Source organism: Pelophylax lessonae (assembly GCF_965119305.1).
Source record: "Pelophylax lessonae genome assembly, chromosome: 4".
Lineage (NCBI taxonomy): Eukaryota > Metazoa > Chordata > Amphibia > Anura > Ranidae > Pelophylax > Pelophylax lessonae.
This window is the reverse complement of record NC_138771.1, coordinates 544,609,971-544,628,906: the sequence shown is the minus strand read 5'-3', so window position 1 is coordinate 544,628,906 and position 18,936 is coordinate 544,609,971. Positions and strand designations below refer to the sequence as shown.

The 18,936-nt window shown below is 39.0% G+C and overlaps 1 protein-coding gene across 2 annotated transcripts in view; it reads right to left on the bottom strand.

The window, feature by feature from the left end:
- Positions 1-18,936, bottom strand: part of LRRTM4 (leucine rich repeat transmembrane neuronal 4) — a 952,017-nt gene that overhangs the window by 286,553 nt on the left and 646,528 nt on the right. The window lies entirely within an intron of this gene.

Below are 18,936 nucleotides of genomic sequence, written 5' to 3'. Positions count from 1 at the left end.
TAAACGGACCTCTGGGACTATCACAGTGCAGGTGCATTTATACGGAGACTTGATTACACACAGGTGGATTCTATTTATCATCATTAGTCATTTAGTTCAACATTGGATCATTCAGAGATCCTCTCTGAACTTCTGGAGAGAGTTTGCTGCACTGAAAGTAAAGGGGCTGAATAATTTTGCACGCTCAATTTTTCAGTTTTTTATTTGTTAAAAAAGTTTGAAATATCCAATAAATTTCATTCCACTTCATGATTGTGTCCCACTTGTTGTTGATTCTTCACAAAAAATTACAGTTTTATATCTTTATGTTTGAAGCCTGAAATGTGGCAAAAGGTCGAAAAGTTCAAGGGGGCCGAATACTTTCGCAAGGCACTGTATATATATATATATATATATATATATATATTTTTTTTTTTTTTTGTTCATGCCCTCCTTCCCCCTCTCAGAGCTAACCAGCTTCATTGCACAGTCATTGCCCTCTTCTTATGTAAATATCAGTCTGCATGACCCTCAGCATTGGGAGTGTACTGAGAGGGTTCCTCCCAAAGCACTGATGTTTAATATTGAGGGTCACTGGGCTCTTTGGACTTCTCAAGAGAAGGAGCACAGTTTCCCCAACACTTATCAATGTCCCTTAACTCATTGCATCACAGCACAGAACATATTTGGTATTGGTTAGAACATGATCATGGTACCTGCCGATATTTGGCAAAACTCAAATTTGGCTAGTGATCTCACAGGAAACTCCAGTTCCCTGGGCACTTAAAATTGTCCCAGCAATGGGATCCACCATACTTCTCAACAGGGCATCAAAAAGTGAGGGCATAGGGGTTGTGCGCCTTTTCTTGAGAAGTCACTGCTGGGACTTATTGAGAACATAACCTGGGATGCTATCAAATCTCAAACAGCTGAAGCAGACAGGACTTCTGTTGTTACACTCAGAATGGATACCTGGATGTGTTTAGACATGAGTGTAGTATGTGATGGTCAGGTCCCTACAACTTAACCTTTTATACAAACATGTATAATTTGCATTGACTCATAATAATAATCCACATCAACTCAAATTTAAAGCACGCATTAAAATTGCAGATAAATGCATGCATGCATTGCAGATTTAAAGGGATCACTGTTTGGTGTAGGGTTGTTTCATAACAATAAAAGCTGACCATTGACTGGATGGTGCTCGGTCACTTTCCTTTAAAATAAACCTTTAAACTATCTCACTTCATTTAAAGAGAAAAGTTAAAACATTGCTGCCAATACAACGGCTGACAAAAGCTCATTCATAATTAAACATATTAGCTGAGTTTATATATATATATAAAGCACAATGCGTTAGCATAGCCTTCAGCATTACGGAGACTTTGGCATATCATCTTGCAAGACAGTTTACCATTTTTCATCATTAGCTTTTCAGATACTATAATAAGAACATGTAAACAGATCACATTGGATATGCCTACCATAGTGTGTAGATGTTAACAACACTACTGTTGTACTGTAAGACATAGTGCATAAAGAGCAGTGGTCAGGAATTTGCAGCATAGGGTAGAGTGAAGAATGTGGGGGTTAGGAGTATGTTACATAGTGCCCTTCACATCGCTGGCCAGTGGGTGTATAAAATTGCCTGATCTCAATGGTCAGTTGGAAAAAACATTGGTGTCATTGTGAGGAAAAATGACCCAGAGTCAGTGGTCAAATTGAGAATAAATGTCCTGGTGTCAGTGGAATGAAAAATGACCCCAACTTGGTGGTCAGTAGGAGGAACAAATGCCTTAGGGGCCCTTTTACACGGGCGTTCCGCATGTCCATATATCATCCTATTTTTTTGCGGATGATATACGGACATAATGTATGTCAATGGCACTGCGGATGTCAGCAGAATACCATCCGCTGACATCCGATTTTCGTCCTTTCAGTTCTGTTCTGTTTTTTGGAACGGAACAGAACCCTAACGGAACGGAACGGATGCAAAATCGGATGTCAGCGGTGTCATCCGTTGACATCCGCAATGCCCATAGACATACATTATGTCCGTATATCATCCGCAAACGGATGGGATGATATGCGGACATACGGAGCGGATGACACAAGTGTCATCCGCTTCGTGAAAAAAAAAAAAGTGCCGGAGCGGATCGCAATGCGGTCCGCTCCGTGTAGAGTTAGTTGGAGGAAAAATATCTTCAGCATCCGTTATTGTGAGGGATAAGTACCCAGCGTTGGTGTCAGTGTGGGAACAAAAATGACCTAGGATTAGTGTCATTAGGAGGAAGACCTGGTGCCAGTGAAAAAAAATGCCTGGCATCAATAGTTATTGGTGATCAAAATTCCTTAACATCAATTAAATGTGGGATGTAAAACACCCACATTTTAATGGTTACTGTGGACACCATGAACGGATTAATTCAGACACTTTCCAGTGTGTGAGACTTTAAGGGCTGCTATGTGTACTCTGCATTAATGTGACCTCTACGACACACATACACAAATAAATGGTTTGTTAATTCCACTGTACACTGGCTTTGGTTGTTCACAACAAAGTGTCTACATTCTTTTACATTAACATATTTTCTCTCTGTCAACACAGACTATAATATTTCCTATAATTTGCAAAGCCGGAGGACCTCTGCCCTCAGCTGTGATTGTGAGTCTTTTAGTAGGCAACTCCATGTTGTCCATTAAACAGCCATGTTGTGCAGACAAGAGGTTAATATCCATAATGGATTTCGGAGGCCGAAATTGGTATCCTAGATGTGGCTGTTTCTCAGATGAGTGCATGTGTTTATGTTCTTTTTCACAAAGCTATAAATACAGGTTTCCATAGTGAGCAAATTGGCGCATATTTTTATAGCAGAAACAGCACTGTTCTAAGAGGCGAATGGAAATGAGTTGCTGAGACTGAAATGAGCGATTTAGCACAGAACCGAGGCCAGACAATGAGCGGATGTCATCAGTAAAGTCCTCAAGCCCAACAAGTATAGGACTGGGTTTGGAGATGAAAAGATGCTGTCATTGATTGAGGGATAAGCTAGGCACTGTCTGCCGAGGTGAGCACTTGACAGCAAGTAACCTTTTCACACTTCTTAAGGCTGCTTCTTTAATACAACATCCTTTGAAATCGCTGGGTCTCTATTTGATATTTTTCCATTCATTTTAATGTACCATTCTACTTCACATTCTGATCACCTTTTGTCAACACCTACAACACCGAGCTTCATCCTAACTGAACAAGAATCTGTCAGTTGCTGAAAAATGAAAAAGCTGTTTTTTTTTATGTGACAGATGATTTTATTTATGTTGAATGGAAAAAAAAAAAAAAAAACACTTTTTTTGGGACTAACCTTCTTATTCAGTGAAAAGTTTTTTGCTCCAATGACCTCCATGTATTTTGTATTTTGTCTTGGTGTTACAAGGACAGAAAGTGAAGGAAAATTTACCTACAGTATATAGTGTCTCTAAATGCAATATGAACCTCACTGAATTTTTAAGCTTTTTCTGCTTTAGCCAAATTAAAAAAAACCTTGGCTCTGAAGTTGGCAAAGCAAACAAGTTACAATAGTATTGAAAAATAGGCATCACTATCTGCAAATTTTTTACATTTTTCAAGACAGTCCTATGCGCTCATGGACCCAGCTTCATAGTCTTTTTGTCTTTCCTATTTCCCAGACACGCTAGAAACATGTACAGAAAAAACATAACTTCTAAACTATACAACAGTAGGCCAGCTCCGGTAAAAAAAAAAATGAATTTTCTTACAAAGCAGAGTTTACGTGTTTGGGGGAATTGGGTCTGGTGGTTTGCGTCTGCTGCACTGCTGTTTAATATGAAATTACCTAACTGTCACATGATAGAAGTTTTTCAAAATGTAGCCATCTCTTTACCATCAGCTCTTCTTTCCATGTGTCTATTCTTTAAGACCTAAAGACAAGGGTGTTGTAAAGTAGACTTAAACCCTAACTGAACAAAATTTAGTTTGCTATGTGTACTATATATAAAAGTACTGTATTTTCTGGCGTATAAGACTACTTTTGAACCTCAAAAAAATCCCCCAAAAATGGGAGCTCGTCTTATACGCTGAGTATAATATCTCCAAGGTAACCTAAGTATAAGTATTACCGGTAGATCATGTAATAGGGGGGTCGTCTTATACGCCGGAAAATACGGTAAGTTGCACTAGGCAATGAATAATATTAAACCAAAAATATTAAATCAAATAAATAATGAGTCAAATAGTGACAAAGTGAACAGTCATAAACTATACACAAAAATACATGTAAAACAAATGCTTCCAGTAATTTAAGTTCAGAAGTCCATTAAAAGTGATATTGATGGCTATCAAAATGATGAAAAGTCTGTGTGAAGTCCTTTATGTAAACATAATAATGCTGGAAAAAGGCCACTGGATGTGCAAACTTCTTACCAGATTGAAGTAAATAGATTGCCCAGATCAAAGTAGGTAAATTACGAATCCAACCAGAAACGACTTCTGGATAAATCCTCAGATGTCCGGGAGGACTCAGCAATCATAAACCAAGTGCATGTAAAAAATAACAGATTCCATAGCATAATACTGCATAAATCCAATAGGTATCTACACCCAAAGTGCAATCCACTGCGAAATGTGCTGCCAAGATAGATACCACCACCAATACAGGCTGCTTACCAGACACGCATTTGATAATGACCAAAGGAATGATATAGGAAGTAATGACCATCACCCATAAGTCCGATCTGCTTACCAGAAAACCGCAAATAATAGGTAGATATCAAGTATTCAAGGTAGCCAGGAAAAGAGCAACCTCATGAATCACCCCAAACGGCAATCAGAAAGAGACTACCACCGACATCACAGCTGCTTACCAGATATGAATAAATGGAGAGCCAAATGCCTGTCGTATGGAAGTATTCACAATGGGTTCAGAGCCAAGATATCTCAACAGGAGATCACCAGAGAGGCATCCGATCGCAAGGTTTATATAGAAAAAACAAAGCGCCCCATAGTGTAAAACCAAAAGCATTTAATAAACAAAAAAGAAAGCAACTTACAAAGATCCAGAAATGTAGAGCATAGGATTTGAATGAGCCGCCGGCCGGATGGCTCCTCCCGTCCTCAGACTCGTAGTGGTGACGTCAGCACGTACGTTTCGTACGTTTCGTCAGATGTGACGTTTTCAAGGACTATGTGTACCATGCGTAATAAACTTGACTTATTTTTAGTAAACGATTTGTTTTCACTTTTTTCAGCCTATGTTACATCTCAGATTCCCTAATCTCTAGCAGTCTCTTTGCAGCCTCATTCTGTCTACATGCATGTTCCTCTGTGATGGCTTCATGCCATTCCTCAGGGTGGATTTCTTGATGGTGACAAGAGTTGACCATATCTGTGAAACTAGTGCTGAAATGGCCATTTATCAGGGTTTATTTACCAAAGGAATATAGGCTGTTCCATTTGCAAGGGAATTCCCCCTTAGAGTGCAAAAAGTTATATGGGAATTGATAAGTCCTAAGATATATCCATGTCCCTTATAGGATAGAAATCACATAAGGAAGTTCATTTTTTAATGTCTGAAAAATAATATAAAATAATATAAAGATGGACTAAGATACTCCCTTATTTGAATGATGTACTAGTTCATCTAAGGGACATGGACATATTTTAGGTGTTCGCTTTGTTTCTTCTAAGGTTTACTACATCCAGTGGTTACATGAGCATGAGAAGTTTATGGGACTACATCATTCTCTACAATAACCTATGGTTTCTGTCATTAATTTATGGGACTGTAGTGCCAGACTGCTGTTTTTTTGTGTTTAACCACTTTAGCTCCAGAAAGTTTTACCCCCTTTATCACCAGGCCATTTTTTTTGCGATATGGCACTGAGTTACTTTAATTGACAATTGCGCAGTTATGCAACACTGTACAAAAAAAAAAATTGATGTTCTTTTTTTCCCACAAATAGAACTTTCTTTTGGTGGTATTTGATCACCTCTGGGTTTTTTTATTGTAAAGAAGAACATTTTTTACTTTCTGCTATAAAACACACACAAAAAAGTAAAAAAATCTATTTTTTTCATCAGTTTAGGCCAATATGTATTCTGCTACATGTTTTTGGTAGGAAAACCCCAATAAGTGTATATTGATTGGTTTGCGCAAAAGTTATAGCATCTACAAACTATTCAATATTTTTATGAAATTTGTATTTATTTATTTTATTTTTTTACTAGTAATGGTGGTGATCAGCGACTTATAGCAGGACTGCGACATTTTCGGCAGACAAGTCAGACACTAAGTGACACCAGTACAGTGATCAGTGCTTAAAAATATGCACTGTCACTGTACCAATGACACTGGTAGGGAAGGGTTTAACATCAGGGGTGATCAAAGGGTTAAATGTGTTCCCTAGGGAGTGCTTTATAACTGTGTGGGGGATGCTTGTACTGTGGGAAGACAAAAATCAGTGTTCCTGCTTAGCAGAAACACAGGATCTCTGTCTTCCCTTGTCAGAGAACGGCGATCTGCTTTGTTTACATAGGCAGACCACCATTCTGCTTCTGTCGGGAATGATTGGTGGGTCCCAGCGGACATCGGGTCTGCTGGTCCCGCTGATTGGATCCCGATTTGTCCAATCACAGCAGGAGGTGGTCACTGGTGGCGCAAACCTGGAAGTCCTGAAGACGTACAGGTACGTGATTTCACCTGTAGGAACTGCCAACCCACAGTACATATAGGCGGGGCAGTCTGCAAGTGGTTAAAAGAGATTTCCTTTAGTTTAGTGACCAACTGCCAACTTCCATCATCCAGTCTTGTGCAATCTAAATACTGTTTTTTTTATTTTACTTGCATGTGATTGGGTATTCTTTTTAAAGTGAATTTTTGTCACATTCGCTAAGCTAAGTGACAGGATGACAACACAGGAGCACAACTGTGAGACAGCTACAAAGGGTGGTCAACCTATAACAGGAAGTGCCTCAGCAACATCTTTAGAAGGATATCAAGGCATTATTTTATTCAGGATTAAAAATATAAATAATTACTATTGAGATTAAATTACCATGTGTGATGGAATTTTTTACTGGCAAGACTTTTGCCCTGATGTTTTTATCTTCCATTTTTGTCTTCAATGTTTTAAATATCTAAATCAGGAATTCCCAAACTACGGCCCTGCAGTTGTTCAAGAACTACAATTCCCATCATGCCTAGTCATGTATGTGAATGTCAGTTTTACAATGCCTCATGGGATGTGTAGTTCTGCAATAGCTGCAGGGCCGTAGTTTGGGAATCCCTGATCTAAATAATCTGCTACTCTTGGTTGCTAATGTTTCATAAACTATATGATTAGATAGACGTTACTGAACGTCCTCAAATTCTCAGACTAGAACTCAATTTTTGGACATTACTAAATATCGGTAAAAATCACAGAATGGGTGTCACCTTATGTTATAATATGTTAAAATTGCAGTTAGAAGGTGTTTAACTCTCAAGTAACTAATCATAATGGTCATTTTAATTATGATGTATTTATGTCTACTGAATGGGGGATGTAGCTAATTAACTAGGCTAATTTACATGCTCTATAATCTGAGGTACTTGATGTAACAAGCAAGAACAACTTCATTAATTTAATTGTTCTTACATATAGGTCAAAATAAAGCATTGACATCTGATAAAAAGAAGTCTGTGTTCCTGGGGAAAGGTGTGGTTCATATTTCCAGGCCACATACTAAAGTGTAAATTGATATTTTTATAATTTGGTTTATTTATACAGTACTTTAAACAGACAACATGAGCTGAAATTCTGCTGTACAATAAAACAAATGTTGTTGTACTTTACTTGCCTACTGATTTATTATTTTTGTGCTCTGTTGTATTCAGTTCAAGACTTTACCCAAGGTACAATCTTGGGGATAGAAGTACCTATTTCTTTAGAGCAGGTTTTAAATCCATCAGGTAAGTTTGAGAAGGAACAGCACACAGAACGAGGAATACCCACTCCAATTACAAGATCCTCTTTCAGGGGCCCAGGCGCAGCATGTCCTTATACACTACACCAGAACAAATAAATGGAATTAGTCGGCAACTCTGTAGTCCATTATTCTTTCAATAGCTGGTAAAAAGAGTGATAAACAGAACAGCTTACGCGTTTCGGCAACAGACTTAGTCGTAGCATTAGTGCTATGACTAAGGCTGTTGCTGAAACACCTCAGCTGTTCAGTTTGTCACTCTTTGTAACCAGCTATTAAAATCATTATATGGATTACAGTGTTTCTGGCTTATTCCATTTACAGGTTTTAAATCCCTTTACTACTACTGACCAATGCAATATTGTGATTTTAATCCAGATTCAAGATTCAGCACCACCTTCCAATGAAATTGTTCCTAGAACATTGGGCATGCTTACCTCCTGGCCCAGTGTCACAGTTTTCAGTGGGGCATGGTACTAATGTCTGTTGAGGTTCGTTATTGGATAAGGGGATTACAGGGGTGAAGATAAACCTCCTGGAATAAGGGGGACATGGACAGAGAGAGGCCAAGTCTGGGAGATCCTAGACAAAAAATAGTACAGTTTAAAAAAAAAAGGGAAATGCAGGAGCTGTCAGCATTTCTGTGCAAATATTTACCATCAGGTTTGCTTTATAGCTGCTTTTATTTATTTATTTTTTAATATTTAGGCTCCATTCACACCTGGGCATTTTTGTTTCAGGCATTTTTTCAGGCGTTTTTTTCAGGCGTTTTTATGGGCGTTTTTGCAGGCGTTTTATAGGCGTTTTACAGGCGTTTTTTGTGCAGGCATTTTTAGATTGACTAGAGACCAATGGAAAACGCCTGTAATCTGCCCAAAAAGAAGCTCATGTACTTTTTTGAGCGTTGGGCGTTTTGCTTCAGGGGTTAAAACGCTCAGATGTGAACAGGGGCCATTTAAATGAATGGGGTTTTACTTGTTGGGCGTTTTGGAAACGTTTTTTTTGAGCGTTTTTGGAGCTGAAAACGCCCAGGTGTGAATGGAGCCTAAAGTGATGGAAAGTACGATATTTTGATACTGCACCAGACCAATTAAATCAACACTCTCCACTCCAATATCCATAGAGACACTGGAGCATCAGGCATTAGTTCCATAAGTCCTGATTTCCTAATTCCATTACTCCAAGTGGTGAGTGTTTAAAAATCCTGACCATCAATATAAGATTTACAACAGAGGTTTACTCCTTAGAAATGTCAGTCTTTTTGTAATAAACGTGTGAGCTCCATATGACAACTCATCGCCATTATCTGCTTGTTTCTATTAATTACACAACAGCTGTTCTCTTATAAGAAGACATTAGGAGGTGTCACCCTATTGTTTTATTACTGGGGAAAGGTTGATACAACATTATTCCTGTTCTGTGTGGCATAGCTGGGGAACATATTTTTATCCTTATATAATAAAAGAAGGTAAAGACCTTTGTTTTTCATCGGGAAATGCTCCTCTTGGTCTTACAGGGGGGAAAACCGAGTTACTGTAGATAAATTGAACAGAAGAGAATCTGTTATTAAATTGCATTGACGCCCAATGAAATTTTGAAACCTGTCACTGTTCTTCCCGGCTGAAGATGAAGGAGCTCAGATTTTGCAAATGACATTGAAGGAGCGGGGGGTGAGGGATGAGGGGGAGCTATTGAAGCTTCACTGGCCTTGGAGAAAGTGGTATTACCATTTATTGGAAGAAAATGCTGAGCTAGAACTATATGGAATTTTCATATTATAATAACGACCTTAAAGACCGCTGGCCTGATTTTCAGAGTGGTTTTATATCCGTGCCAAGTCAGGCTGGATGGGTCATTTTTTGAAATGTCTAAAAATGCGTTTTTAAAGGAGACTTTCAGCTCTATTGAATATTATAGTGACATTTAGAGCTGCTGCATGCAGAAGTAAAGGTGAATGTAAATTAAAATGCAATCCAGATTTATTTTAATAGATCATGTAATGTTTATTTGCATAAAAGTAGATGTAAATGCTAATTTAATTACATTTGGTTTGCTAAAGCATTGCGTATCATAAACAACTGGCATTTTTAAATAAAATGCTTGTTTTCACCTTTTTTTTTATCCTATGTCGCTGCTGATGTCATGTCGCTTGTTTGTGTCTTCCTGTCTACATGCATGCACTCCCAGCACCTGATGCACATTTCTTTGGGGAAGAAGGGGTTTCATGATAGTGGTAACAGTGGACCATGCCAGCATAATGTGTATATAAATAATCCCTATCAGAATAAGTATAATAGAAATGTGTTTGTGCTGCTTATGCTCAATACAACTATGTATGGTACATGCTACTATAACTCAATCAAAACAAGATGTTTCCCTCCAGATGAAGCCACTTGCGTTGCTGGCGTAACGCGTACAGGTTGAGCCTGGCAGTGGGAGTTTTCACTGGATTACGTGAGAAGCTGTATTTTATTATATGCTTGTTTTTTACCTAATAAATGTGAGTGCATTTTATGAAGCGGGTTCTGTGCGGTATGTTGAGCTTAAAAACCCAGGTACTACACTGCTGGAGGTTGTTTTCTTTCTGTTTGTTGCCTATAACCTATGTGTGAGCTGTGTGAAGCCATCTTGAAGAGGGAATTCCATCGTTCTTAAAGAAACCTGTACACCAGAGTTTGGTCCATCAGATTGATCTGCGATTATGCTTTGTTAGGGGTCTATAATGGAGGTGAGCTTGCACTTTACCCAGTGAAAGGAGCACGAGTGGAAAATTGTCGTTACACTGTGGTGTCATCTCTACAAAGCATCTTATCAAATAGAGGCTTTTCTGATTGCACAATCTATAAGAAGCTTTATTATTTATTGCATCGACCTTTTTTGCATTATATGTTTGTTTATGAATTTAATTTTCACTGGCACTTTATATATATGAAACACTTACCTATTTAGTCATTTTTGTCACTTTTTAATTATTATTTTTACTTTGATTTAGAGGCAGGTCGATCACACATTTTAGTGTTGATTTATTGCGGATGTGGGAACACATTTGGTGATTGCAGCAACTGCACCCTGTAATTTCCTAATTTCTATCACTAGGTGGCAGCGCGCTACTACCACATTTATTTGATTTATTTGTCTTATTTATTATTGAAAATAGTCTAGCTAAAAGTGTACTCACATTCCAGTTGAATTACAAAAGCTTTAAAAACATGCAAGCAATATGTATTCGGCATCGACCTCCGGATCGAGGACAGGATCAATTAACTCTTCCTCCACACGTTATGCCACCCACCCACGTGGCTTCATCAGGAAGTAAACCCCCACCAAGGAAGTCGCTTCATGATGTAACGTGTATAGGGGGCAGAGCTTGTCGGTCAGTGTCACATTGCGGCTACCACAAGAGACACACAGCACCCCTTGCCGGTCCACATTGCTTATAGTACCTCCTTTGTGAGTTATTTTCAACTTATTTGTACAATTTTTTATGTAGAGAGCACTAGATTTTCTCTTTCATCTTTTCACATATCATGGATTCACACTGATACTGTGGGAATTACCTATGAGCATATCATCAGTCAGCTCCATCAGATTGCCATTATCCCAGAAGGGAACAGTTGATTCTGACCTGCTGATGAAACAAGGGTCAGAATGTGAGGTGAGAGGCTGGAAAGAACAGGTGGTGGATGAGCACAGAGCACTTACTATGATCCCATACATGGATGGTGGATTTTATTGATTGATTTGATTGGATTTTCTGTTTATGGACTTTTACATTTATATATTTTGCACACCACTCAATTTTGTCACTTAGACACTTTATATGAATGCTTTTCATTTATGAATTTTATATTTATTGTCTCATTGTCTATATTTGGCGCAGCATTGTTTTGAATATTACAATAATTTTCACATTTTTTTATTTCACTGAGACACTTAGTCCCCGTTCACACTAAGGCGACCTGTGAGGCGACCTGGTCGCCTCACAGGCCGCCGTAGGTCGCCTTCCATAGGGAAGCTGCGGACCCGTTCTAATAGGAGCGACACAAGTCGCTCCGACTTAGAAAAAGGGTCCGGAGCTTCTTTGGGGCGACCCGGAGGCGACCGCCATAGACTTCAATGTTATGAAGTCCGTGGTGGCCGCTCCGAGGTCGCGGCGCGCTGCTCGCACCGCCACCTTGGAGGTCGCCCCCCCCCCAAGTCGGATCGCCCCAGTGTGAACGGGGCCTTAATATAAATGTTTTCTGTGTATTTTACATCATATCTTGCTACTGTTTATATATTGTGCAGCACTGTTTTTAAGATTTTCATCAGGAAGTAAGTCTGACTTATTTCCTAACGAAGCCAAATGGATGGGTGGCATAATATGTGGAGGCGGAGCCAAGTGAATCTGGTAATTTTTTCCATTCACTTTGGCACCGCACACCAATTATTTGTATTAGTAATGCCTATCAGAAGCCGGTGTGACAGGGAGACAATGCAGGAACACAATTAGGAGATGAGGACAGAGTTGTTACCCTACAATATAAAGTGCCTACACAAGGACCATTGTGGCTGATAATGCATTAACATGTTAAAGCATATATGAGATTTTAGTGACCGGGTTTACCTGTCCTCACTGTTTGCTTTAACACCAAAGCTTTAATGTTACCAAATAATTGAGTAGGATAAGTAAGAACAATTGAAGGGTTTTGCAAGATTCATAAACTGTGTTTTTGAATCCTAATTCTAGTCAAAACTTTTTTTGATTGAATGGAGAGGCGTTAAAGAGGTTAAAACCTAAGTCATATTTTTGTTGCTGTCTGTGTACCCTCTGGATGATTTACCCCCACTTCTTATCCAGATGACATGATACCAAATGAACAGAAGGTCAGAAGTAATTTCACCATTAGGTAATTAATTTTTTGATTTAAGATTGCTTATCTGATTTAAGTTTGTGCACGGTAAGCAGGACCTTTGTGATCACCTTTCCTAAGCTAGGCACCAGCTTTTATACCCTCCTCTGCTGCTATTAAATACTGTCAACATCAAATTACTGAGTGCCGTAGGGATCAAATAGTCTCTACTAAAAACTTCATTAAATACATTTAAATCCTCCACTTTAAATCCTTCACATTCCTCTAAAAGTGTGTCTATACTTCCCCCATACCAGCCCCTCTAATGAACATTGCAGTCACTTTCTCATGGGAATACTCTTTGAAATTTGTGGTAGAGTAGACACAAAAGGCAGGATTTGTGACAAGATATGTAAATATCACATCCCAAATCCTGCATTTTGTGTCTACTCCACCACAAATTGCAAAGAGTATTCCCATGAGAAAGTGAATGCATTGTTCATTAGAAGGGCTGGTGATACTGTGCTAAATTCCTTGTGAAAAATCCACCATTTCTTTACACTAAGTTTCAGCTACACACATTTGCCTATATATGACATAACTACTGTATATGTGGAAACACATGTCAAGACATGCCCAGAGATTGAAGGAAATGATAAGCATAGGGCATACATGACAGGGTGGAAGGAAAACCAGGCAGTATGGGGTTAAATTAGTTGCTGGGATATGAGAGGTCAGGACTCTTACCTTTTTGGCAGAGCAGACAAGGTATGGGGAGGAGCAGGAGAGAGTAGTTGGAGGGGAGGAGTGAAGGGGCTTCACTTGCAGACTGGAGGTCATAGGAGAAACATATCACCCGCCCACCCTGGTGATGCCGTTTTTCTGTTGTTCTGCTAAGGAGGTTGGACGTTGGCGGTTGGGGTCCTTGACGAGGGTCCAAAACATGGTGTCGAACGATAAAATGGTGGGACCCATCTCAGGTACAGAGTTCTATGGTTGGTCTGTTCAGTCTAGACCTACCAGGTAGTGTAAGGTGGTAGGGGTCTGTGGTCAGTCAGGATAGTCCTTGAGGTGGTGTTTTGGCGGCTGGGGACAGAACCTAACTTAATGGTACCACAGACTCCAAAGTTGTGGAAGATGGTATCTTCAAGGATCTGCAGCCATTTTTGATCTGGATTGGTTTGACTGTTTAATGTTTTCTGTTATTTATGGTTTTGTTTAATAAAAGGGCGAACCGGCCATTTAATCCCAATGCTGAGTTAGTGTTGTAATTTAAAGGTAAAGGGGGTGATGTTGAGTACTGAAGTATTGTGGAAAGATCCGCGCTTAGAATAGAGGAGGGTAGTAGGGTAAGGGCACTAAAAAAAGGTCAATCGGCTGCAGCCCACTTCGGAATATAATCCCAAAGGATTATACACTGAATATGCAAAAAAGGAAGGAAGTGTTTGGCGCTGCCAATATGTATGTAATAAATAGAGTGGTTATTAAATTGTTATACCTGGTGTGTTGTTTATGTTGTAAAAGTGCAGTAGTGTAACATAATATCACATAAAACCCATAATCATATAAAACAGCATTAAATAAATTACATATGATGCTATAACATGTATAAAACACTGTAAAAATGAGTAAAACTTGGTGCCTCTCAAGTGCAGGTGAGAAAAGTGATATTGTGATACGTGCAGTATGAGTGGTAAGCACCACCCAAACTTAAAAGGAGAAAGAAAATGTGCCCACAATGATTGAAGTATACAAATGTATATAAAGTGAGCAAGAATAAATGAATAAATAAATATGGTGTAGAAAATCACTATACCGTGAAGCAAGAAAAAAATAGATCCTCCAAGAGTATAATCAATATAATAAATGTGACAAAGGATATTGGAACCCGGCTGCGTGAATAAAGTGAACAGTGCCAGGAAGTGATCAACAAAAAGTATCAGCCTTAAAAGGTTCCGAAAGAACGTAATAAAAGTGATCAAAAAATGTAGTGAACCAATAAAAAGGTGGTGGAAAAAATACAAATTCAAAGTGTGTATATATATATATATATATATATATATATATAAATATAAATGCCTTAAAAGGAGTATATTGCCAATAAAAGTATAAGTCCTCAAAGCCAAATATAGTAAAAACAGTCCAAAGTAGTAGTAATAAGTGCCATAAAATTCTGGTGCCGCGGTGTGGATAGTAGTGGTGTAAATTAGTCAGGTGCTCCCCTATGCCGTGGGTCCGGTGCTCCCCTTTCTAGTAAATACCGAGCTTACCAGAAAGATTTCCCCACACAGGGGTAGAATGCAGGTCGATATTTTTAGGGATCGCTCCCAAGGAAGGGGGGTCCGGTCGCCTGGTTCGCTTAACACCTGGTCCACTTTGCTCAATCCCGTCACCCGTGTCCAGAATGAGTAGTGTGTATGTTATGGATGTCCCAACCTTATTGCTCCATAATGGCCATCCCAGGACATATGCAAAGAAAATGCCTCCAATAGTGAAGTAACGTTTTAACAATCTTTATTCTATCCAAGTAAAAACAGGTACTCACATAAATGGCAGCAGAAATATGCAATCATATGCTATAGGAGCCGCAAGGTCCTCTTTAGCGGTGTAGCGATGAGCGGCGTTTGCTCCACCGATCGGATCTGCGTCCCAAGCCGGTACAATAAACAAAAAGCGGAAGTGATGCGGTGTGCACTCTACATGTTTCGTCGTACTGACGTCATCGGGACGTCACCACTGGCTTGGGACGCAGATCCGATCGGTGGAGCAAACGCCGCTCATTGCTACACCGCTAAAGAGGACCTTGCGGCTCCTATAGCATATGATTGCATAATTCTGCTGCCACTTATGTGAGTACCTGTTTTTACTTGGATAGAATAAAGATTGTTAAAACGTTACTTCACTATTGGAGGCATTTTCTTTGCATATGTCCTGGGATGGCCATTATGGAGCAATAAGGTTGGGACATCCATAACATACACACTACTCATTCTGGACACGGGTGACGGGATTGAGCAAAGTGGACCAGGTGTTAAGCGAACCAGGCGACCGGACCCCCCTTCCTTGGGAGCGATCCCTAAAAATATCGACCTGCATTCTACCCCTGTGTGGGGAAATCTTTCTGGTAAGCTCGGTATTTACTAGAAAGGGGAGCACCGGACCCACGGCATAGGGGAGCACCTGACTAATTTACACCACTACTATCCACCCCGCGGCACCAGAATTTTATGGCACTTATTACTACTACTTTGGACTGTTTTTACTATATTTGGCTTTGAGGACTTATACTTTTATTGGCAATATACTCCTTTTAAGGCATTTATATTTATATATATATATATATATATATATATATATATATATATATATATATATATACACTTTGAATTTGTATTTTTTCCACCACCTTTTTATTGGTTCACTACATTTTTTGATCACTTTTATTACGTTCTTTCGGAACCTTTTAAGGCTGATACTTTTGGTTGATCACTTGCTGGCACTGTTCACTTTATTCACGCAGCCGGGTTCCAATATCCTTTGTCACATTTATTATATTGATTATACTCTTGGAGGATCTATTTTTTTCTTGCTTCACTGTATAGTGATTTTCTACACCATATTTATTTATTCATTTATTCTTGCTCACTTTATATACATTTGTATACTTCAATCATTGTGGGCACATTTTCTTTCTCCTTTTAAGTTTGGGTGGTGCTTACCACTCATACTGCACGTATCACAATATCACTTTTCTCACCTGCACTTGAGAGGCACCAAGTTTTACTCATTTTTACAGTGTTTTATACATGTTATAGCATCATATGTAATTTATTTAATGCTGTTTTATATGATTATGAGTTTTATGTGATATTATGTTACACTACTGCACTTTTACAACATAAACAACACACCAGGTATAACAATTTAATAACCACTCTATTTATTACATACATATTGGCAGCGCCAAACACTTCCTTCCTTTTTTGCATGTTGAGTACTGAGCTAGGTAATATGGTTAAACAGGTGGGATCGGAACTACCCTAGTCATGTATTGATGGAAGTCTGCAATACCAAACGACTTAACACACCATAAAGAATGTGACAGTTCTATGGTACTTTACAAAAAAGGGTGGACTTGAGTCAAATTAATGACAGTTTACATATATTTTTCATATGATTAAGTAGAATACTGCCAGGTGTGTAAATTAAAGAGCTATCTAACTACGAGTACAAAGCAGTGAAGCACTGACATCCTGTGTTCATCAAATACTGTCATCTAAGATACCATGTTGGCTTTTGCTGACATCTGACTATGTGTGTCACATGCTTGGCACCATATTTTATCTACAGGATCACCCATTATACCAAACCATATTTACCACATTAGAAAATGATTTAAAAAACTTATTAAGGGAAACCCAGATCCCCCCACCCACACAATTCTACCAATTCAGCCATATTTGTACTAACCACACAGGTTTACAACATGTCTCACTTCATTAAGATTCAAAAGTCATTAATGACTCTGATCAAAGCCGAGACTACTTGGAGCAATTTAATACTGGACCTAACATCTTTATGACAGCATATCCCCCCTGTCCTTGCTTGTCCCCCATACTATCTTCTTCCCTCCCTGCTCCTGCTTATATTGGTTTCTTTCCCTGTTTTAGTCTTCACATCTCCACTTATTTGTTGGCACTAAACTGATTTAGGAAACAACCCAGCTAAACAATGCTATAAAGAATAAATTGTTTTGAGCAGAGCTAAATGGTTTTTTTGTGTGCAGTCTATTTTACAAAAGAAAGAATGGAGATTATTATTTTTTTCTATATTTCCCTGCTAATCTCTAAATGTGTCAAACTCTGGCCTTGTTCTGGCTCCCCCACCCCTTCAATGTCTCTGATAGACTTTAATGGCTTTCTGGAAAACCTGCTGTGTTTCATAATTACATATTTTGGCTTTCTTAGCGTTGCTGTGCACACATCATAATAAAAATCATTAAAACATTTCCAAGGAATGCAGTTACTGCACTAAAGGCTCTCTTCTGAAATGGAAATAGGTTAGACGCTTAGATTCTTACTCATGGTGGAGTTGCCTGCAATTCCTTTAGCTAGACATCGGTTACTTTTATGGACTTTCTTTGTGTAAGTGATGGTCAACGATCTAAACATACCCAATCACAATCATGTGATGTGAAACTATAGTGTATAGGGCCACATATTAAGATTTATTGTGATGTTTTCCTTATAGTACACATGTACTTTGCTCATATTTGGCAGGTGCTTAGAAAAATGTATTGTGCTTGAGCTCAAATTGACCATACACACAAGGCAAAACTCAGATGTTCTTACGTAGTTAAATTTTCAGGCTGGTGCATAAGAAGAGGAATAATTACCATGAGGCACTATAGGTCTGTTAGGAGCATAATTTCCTAAGTTTCCTGGGTACATTAAGAATGTAACTTATCTTTGAACTGTGGCCTTCCAGTCTTGACAAATCATATGTACAATCTCAGTTTCTTAAAGACAGCTAGTGGTAAAAATAACAATTTTGAATAACTTTTGTCATCTGTTATTTTTTGGGAATGCTAGAGATTATGCACTAGATAAGTCCTCTCAAGACAGGGATGTTACTGATTAACACAGTTACGGGATGAAAGGAAATGCAAAGGAGAGGATATGGCCACAGGAGCAGGAAGCATAAGATTGTAGAGATGTGGCTTAGATTGTGGCATGCACTTGTGGGCAGGGTATAAGGCACACGGTTCTCTATTCCTATAGGCTTGGGTGCTTCTCCGGGCACTCAGTGGTAGCTTGCTCTCCTATCTGTGGTATGGTTGACTGTTGAGTGCTTGCTTGATATTGTGGTCTGTTTACTCTATCCTCCTTTTGGGGTTTCTGTTTCCTGCTGTAGTTGTTTTTGTCTTCTCTGGTCACCTGTGTACACCTTGCTGCTCTTTCTTATGTCCTTCCTAGGTCCTGGTACGTGCTGATCTCTGCTTCTTTGGCTGCCCTCAATCCAATCTGGCTTTCTCTGTACTTCAGCCTTCTTTCCCGTTTCCTCACTAAGCATATTTATCTGTTCAAGTAAGCTGTGCACATGCATGGGTGTGAAAAGATGCTTGTCTTCTCATGTATCCAT